Source organism: Heterocephalus glaber, unplaced genomic scaffold (genome assembly GCF_053883595.1).
Source record: "Heterocephalus glaber isolate CG9 unplaced genomic scaffold, H.glaber_assembly_v1.0 deba00000071, whole genome shotgun sequence".
In the NCBI taxonomy this organism is placed as follows: Eukaryota; Metazoa; Chordata; class Mammalia; order Rodentia; family Bathyergidae; genus Heterocephalus; species Heterocephalus glaber.
In genome coordinates, this window is record NW_028258137.1 from 13,535,563 (window position 1) to 13,542,609 (window position 7,047).

At 37.7% G+C, this 7,047-nt stretch overlaps 1 pseudogene; it reads left to right on the plus strand.

The window, feature by feature from the left end:
- The first annotated feature begins 420 nt into the window (after positions 1 to 420).
- LOC101721917 (eukaryotic translation initiation factor 4E pseudogene) lies at positions 421 to 1,102 on the plus strand (annotated as a pseudogene).
- The last annotated feature ends 5,945 nt before the right edge of the window (positions 1,103 to 7,047 follow it).

Genomic DNA, 7,047 nt, shown 5'->3' on the forward strand with positions numbered 1-7,047 from the left:
TGAGGCCAGATGTTGCCATTTGTAAGCCATGCAAACATGGACACATTATTACCTTCTCCAAGCCTCTATTATGTCATCTGGAAAATACAGAATTTTCCTCCTAATGCAAAGATTGAATAGAGATAACCTAGATGATTGTGATATACAGTACTGGCTTCTAGCAAACTCTGATGAATCAGTAGCTATAATTATCTTCTTTCATAGCCTTCATGCTCCATATTCCCTTCCCGAGAATGGCCTCTGTTCTGAATACCTTCACTTTTCAAATAATGTGAATATTTATTTCTCTTTAGAATATATTTCATTTGAGATCGATCTAAGATGGCTGGAAACTGTGGAACCGGAAACCACCCCTACTCCTAATCCCCCACCAGCAGAAGAGGAGAAAACAGAATCTAACCAGGAGGTTAGATTAACACTATATTAAACATCCTCTTCAGAACAGATGGGCACTCTGGTTTTTTTAAAATGATAAAAGTAAAACTTGGCAAGCAAACCTTCGACTGATCTCTAAGTTTGATACTGTTCAAGACTCTTAGGCTCTGTACAACCATATCCAGTTGTCTAGTAATTTAATGCCTGGCTGTGACTACTCACTTTTTAAGGATGGTATTGAGCCCATGTGGAAAGATGAGAAAAATAAATGCAGAGGACGATGGCTAATCACATTGAACAAGCAGCAGAGACAAAGTGACCTCGATCGCTTTTGGCTAGAGACACTGCTGTGCCTTACTGGAGAATCATTTGATGACTACAGTGATGATGTGTGTGGAGCTATTGTTAATGTTAGAGCTAAAGGTGATAAGATAGCAATATGGACTACTGAATGTGATAACAGAGAGGCTGTTCAACATATAGGGAGAGTATACAAGGAAAGGTTAGGACTTCCTCCAAAGGTAGTCATTGGTTATCAGTCCCATGCTGACACAGCTAGTAAGAGCGGCTCCACCACTAAAAATAGGTTTGTTGCTTAAGAAGACACGTTCTGAGTATTCTCATAGGAGACTGCGTCAAGCAATCGAGATTTGGGAGCTGAACCAAAGCCTCTTCAAAAGCAGAGTGGACTGCATTTAAATTTGATTCCATCTAAATGTTGCTAAGATATAAGAGAAGTTTCATTCGCCTTTTGTCTAGTACTTCTGTGGTTTTTGTTTTGTTTTGTTTTTTAATTTTTGCTACAGTATCCACCATCCCAATCAAAGAATTATAGTACACAGCATCCCTAGAATCCATAAATGTGTTCCTGGTCCACTCTGTAATAACCTAGTAGAATTACCATTACAAACACATTTTACCGATTTACAATACTCAAAAAAGAGCTTGTATTTCTATACCTTAACAGGAAGAAAAACATTACGTTCCATTGTATGCAGGAGCATATTTTCCTGGTTTGAAAGAGTATGATGCATACAGTTTTCTAGCAATCATCTTTGTTTCTTTTGACAGCATTATCTTTGGTGTACTCTTGCTGATGGCTGCTAGATTTTAATTTATTTGTTTCCCCACTTAATAACATTAGTGATTCTGATTTCAGTTTTTCATTTGTTTTGCTTTAGTTTTTTCCTCATGTAACATTGGTAAAGGATCCAGGAATATGACACAAGGGTGGAATAAACATTAATTTTGTGCATTCTTTGGTAATTTTTTTTATAACTACAAAGCTTTGCTACAAATTTGTGCATTTCATTCAAATCAGTGATCTATGTTTGTGTGATTTCCTAAACACGATTGTGGATTATTAAAAAATATAACATCATAACTACATTCCTAACTAGAATTAGTATGTCTGTTTTTGTATCTTTATGCTGTATTTTAATACTTTGTATTACTTAGGTTATTTTGCTTTGGTTACAAATGGCTCAAGTAGAAAAGTGGTCCCATTAATATTAACACAGTGTACAAAACTGTAAATAAAATATGTACAGTGAATTGTCTTTTGGACACCTAGATTTGTCCTTTTATTTCTCCATCTCTGTAGAAGGAATTTGTACTTTTTATTGCAAGGTGGTCTCTATTGTGTCTTCTCTTGTGTCTTCCACCTGAACAGCATACATTTGGAGCACTAGTTTATTATGTTTACTACAATTTTTAATAAATTTAATAGGTAGTATATGTATGGAATTAAACTGATGTGGCTATCTTTGTTTTTAATAAAGTAAGGCACAGTTCTTCAGTATTAGGTAAATAAATGTACTTCCAATGTGTTAAAAATTGATGAAATTGGGATTTTTGTGCATCACCATGTGATTGACATAACAGGGGTTGTAAAATTTAGTTATTGAGTTGAGATGTTCTTATGTAAGTGTCAGAAGGATAGCACAGGGGAAAAACAGGTGGTGGCCATATGCATTAAGGCTTATTAGTGTTACTTAAACAAGGGAATAAACAACTGTTAAGGCATTTATATTGGTGAATTGTATGGTCAGTTGTAGTACGATTTTCTGTAAACTTGAAAACTTGATATATTCTTTGTAGAATATCATTTGAAAACAAACCTGAAAATATTTTGTCTCTAACACATAATTGTATAGATCAGATCCTGTGGAATAAGCTCTGGCTATCATAGAATAAAGCGTAAATTGAACCATAGGTAGCAGAATGGAAATGATTAGTTGAGAGAAAAATTTAAGGAGTGATTATGATTTGATCAGATTCAAATTAATAATCTTGAGAAAGATCCTTCTAAAATAAACATGAAATTAATAGCTTGATTTCATTGTAGAAATATAAAATAGTTTAAAAAGGATGCCACAGATTCCTGTCTGAGTACTGTCAAGCCACAGATACCTCTTGTTCAGTATTCTAGAAATATGGACTCTTGTGTTTATAATCTCAGTGTTCTGTAACTTATGTTCTAGTTTTGGGTGATCATGTCAGCTGATTGTCTGTTGACATGTACAGTTGTGAACATTTCAGTAGCTTGCTAAAAGTGATGGTGGTCTGTTGGCAGTGAATGAGACTAGAGTCTATTACAACAATGTTTTCATTTCCTTAACCCTAAAATGCAGTTTGGTCACAATTTTATTTTAAATCTCTCTCCCAGGGTGGAGAGAGATGGTAAATTATCCTGAATCACTTTTGGCAGTCTCCCCTTTAGGATCACAGCAGCTTGCACTTTGCATAACCTTACTACATTATTCTGTCCTCCTTGTCCAGCAGGATGTTATATATTTTCATAATAGAACATTGAAATAATTTTAATTGATGAATAATAATTGTAGGATGTGACGTTTCATTTAATAAATATAAATTATACACTTCTACAGAAGGATGTGATGCATATATAAAAATTTTGATAGTTACAACACTTATTGTACTGATTTTTGTGCCAGGCAGTGTTCCAATCATTTTACATGTACATTAACCTATATAATAACCCTTTGATGTGTAGCTAATACTTCCATTTCACAAATGAAAACATAAACATTAAAGATATAAGTATCTTTAATAAAATATATTTCGTTTGTAATTGACACATGATAATTGTGCATATTTATGGGGTATGGTGGGATCTTTCAATGCCTGGATATAATCTCTGATGGTCAGAGTAAGTGACATGTATCACCTCAGGCATACATAATTTGATAAAAATCCTCTCTAGTAACTATCTCAAAATATTCAATTAATTGTTGTCAACCAGAGGTATTTTATCCTAATGCTAGGACACTAGAGCACATTCGTCTTCTCCAACTACACCACTGTCCCCACTAGCCATCCTCTCTACCTCTCCTCTGACATTCTTCCTAGGATCTGGTAACCACCATTTGACTTCCTGGGTCTTTTTTAGCTTCTACGAATACATGAGAATATCTAGTTCCATATTTTCTTTTTATTTTCTTTTTTTCTTTGAACTCCCTGGCTCAAGTGATCCTCTTGCCTCAACTTCCTGAGTATCTGAGACCACAAGGACATGTCACTTTGCCCAGAAAAACACCTATTTCTTTTTTTTACTTTTATTTGCATTTATTTTGTGCTTAATTTGTTCCCATGCCATAAGTTTTTGTTTCTCAGGTATGGGTTAATCTGGCCAGGAGCTCTGTAAGTCCAGCAGTGCACCTGGGATGCTCTGTTCACCTGGATATGTTCAATGGTCAGAGAATCTATGTTGAAACCCTAAAGTTTAGCATTGCTCCACATTTTCAAGCATGTGCAACAAAAATTCAGCACTCTATTTGGGCCACTGACCCTATGTCCAGCCTCAATGTTTGGTCTAGGCACACCTACCAACTCCACTACTGTCATGCCAGAATGACACAGATTGCTTCTTTAAAGTGACATCCTTCAGATACTTGGTGGCCTTTCAGATATGTATACCCTTGATGGCCTGGGCAGTTTTCCCAGTGTTCTTAAAGTGAACATCAACATTTGATTGAGCCTCTTGATTTGGGTGATTTTGTGGGATGATTTTCTGGATCAGGAGTGTAGTGAACCATTTTCACAGGTCAACTCAGGCCGCTTGCAGGAAGAGTCAAATAGCTATTTCTTAATGGGTGCTTTGAGGTCAGTTCTTCCTACGTAATTGCTTTATGAATCATAAATGAAAGAAGATAAGATTTGTGGTGTAACAAGTACGGAGGAAGATGGGCTAGCCAATTTATCCATGGATTTGATCTCGTTCATTCATTAAGATCACATATTCAGTCATGTTGTAATAGGGCAAGACTGGAAACTATATTAAAATTTGAGTTGAATTTTAGAAATCTTTCTAATATTCAATATTAGAAAACCTTTCAAAACAACATTTGCCAAAGCTGACCTGGATAAATGCTTACGATGTATCGAGAAGTGAAAAAGCTCAAAGCCAATCATGCCCTGTGTCCCAGCATCCCCAAGAGACACTGGAGTGGACATGAGCCAGCATACATGACAAGAATGTGCAGTCGCAGCTGGGTATGGTGGTGCACACCTGCAATCCCAGCTATTTGGGAGGCTGAGAAAGGAAGATTGAAAGTTTGAGGCCAGCCCAGGCAACTTAGTGAGACCTTCTCTCTCAAAATAAAATAAAGTTTAAAGGGCTGGGAATGTAGCTCAGTGGCAGAGCACTTCCCTGGGTTCAACTCCCAGTACCACAGGGGGGAAAAAAAAGGAAGGAAGGAAGGAAGGAAGGAAGGAAGGAGAAAAATGAGTTCAGTCAGAACTATAAACAACTGCAAAATTGATTAACTAGATAGAGCACGAGGAGCAGTACAGTCTCACACAGAACAAGCAAAAGACTCTAACAAGATGAAACAACATGATGAATCTGAAAAGGACAATGGGAAATGAAAAAAAGGAAAGCCTAGAAGAATATGTATGACACCAAGGGTCAAAATGAGGAAAATCCAACTCTATTGTCTAAGGTGATAACTACAAGCAGAAGCAAGGACTTGCTTACCCTGCAGGCAGCCACCTGGGTAAGGGGAGGGGGAGACTCGCCAGCCAAGGGAGGTGGGAAGTGCTTCAGCAATGTTCCGTTGTGAGTTCTCGTTCTTGTTTTTATTGAAGCAGTAGTTCCTTTATTTGTTAAGTTGTATCCTTTTTGTGTGTGTTGTAAAGACAGAGTCTTGTTAAATTCCCCAGGCTGAGTTTGAACTTGCAATCCTCCTGCCTCAGCCTCCCAGAGTGCTAAATTGTACCTGTATGCCTTAATTGTATTTCATAACTTAAACTATTTGAAAGCAAAAACAAATGGAAAACAAGTACAATACTCTTTTCAGTGTGACTTCAGTTATATAGAGTTCTACGGAGAAAATGATCAACAGTGATTTTCTCCGGGCAGTGACCTGTAAAAGGATTTCTACTTCTTTTCCTTGTGTGAGTTTCATCGTTTGATTTTTTTATATTCAACAAGGATGACTTTTTAAATAAGAATAAGACCAGAGCTATTAGCTGCCCATTTCTGAACCTTCAGTTTACATCTCTGTACAGAACAGTCACTTGGAGGAAGAGAAATTTCTCTGCCAGAAAGAACCAGGAAGGAAGGAAGAGACACACAACTGAAATCAATGGCAGGCAGCCTCCACGGGTTCTCGTCATTTGTGCAATGATAAGGCCCCAGGGGGCTCAGCTGATGGCAACCAGCCCAATCCAGATGCCCCAGAAGCCACCCAGCACCTGCCAGCTCTCTGCCCCAAAGCCAGGAAAAGGTGCCCACAGCTGCATAAGAAAAAGAGGTATTATTATTTAATAATAACTATCACTTTCAAATTCTTTTTGTCATAAAATTGTGTTAGGGGCTTTGTGTGTATGAATCCTGAAGTTCACAACAATACTGTAAGGTAGATGCTGTCAGATGGGCAGATGCTTATAATCCCAGCACTCTGGGAGGCTGAAGCAGGAGAATCAGAAGTTCAAACCCACGGCTGGGGTTTTTAGCTCAGTGGCTCCACACCCGCCTCACAAGTGCAAGGTCCTAAATTCAATCTCAGGTACAAAAAAAAAAAAAAAGTTCAAGCCCAGCCTGGCAACTTAGCAAGAGCCTGTCTCAAATTTTTTTTAAACATTTTTTAAAGCTGGGGATGTAAATTAGTGCAAAAGCCTTGAGTTAACTCAATCCCAGAAATGAAAACAAAAGGTAGATTTTTTTCTCCCTTGTTTTACAGTGATAATCTAGGGCTCAACAAGTGACATGAAATCTCTGGCTTCTATACTCCATCGCAGTTTACAGTTACTCACATGCATCTTGTGACAACCATGTAGAGTAGCACAGGGCAGGCATTTTATTTCCCTTAGGGCATGTAAGAAGCTACTGAGCTAGTAAGAAGTTACTACCTTTAAAGATAACTTATTTTTTTCCTTAAGGGAAAATCTTTCCCCTTTACTCCACCCAAACACCAGTCTGTGTCCTCCCAGAACATATTTATCACCTCTGATGTGAAGGTATGATTGTGTTGGATAGGACACACAGAGTGAGAAATGTTACCTCCCTAGGGTGGAGTGAGTGAGCAAGCAGGGGCCCTGCAGAAATAACTTCCACATTTTCTCCTCAGAGATAAGAACCAGAGAGGAGAGTAAGGCTTAAAATCCTGCGGGCATGCTGGGTGCCGTCCTTATTAACCTTATCTGCTA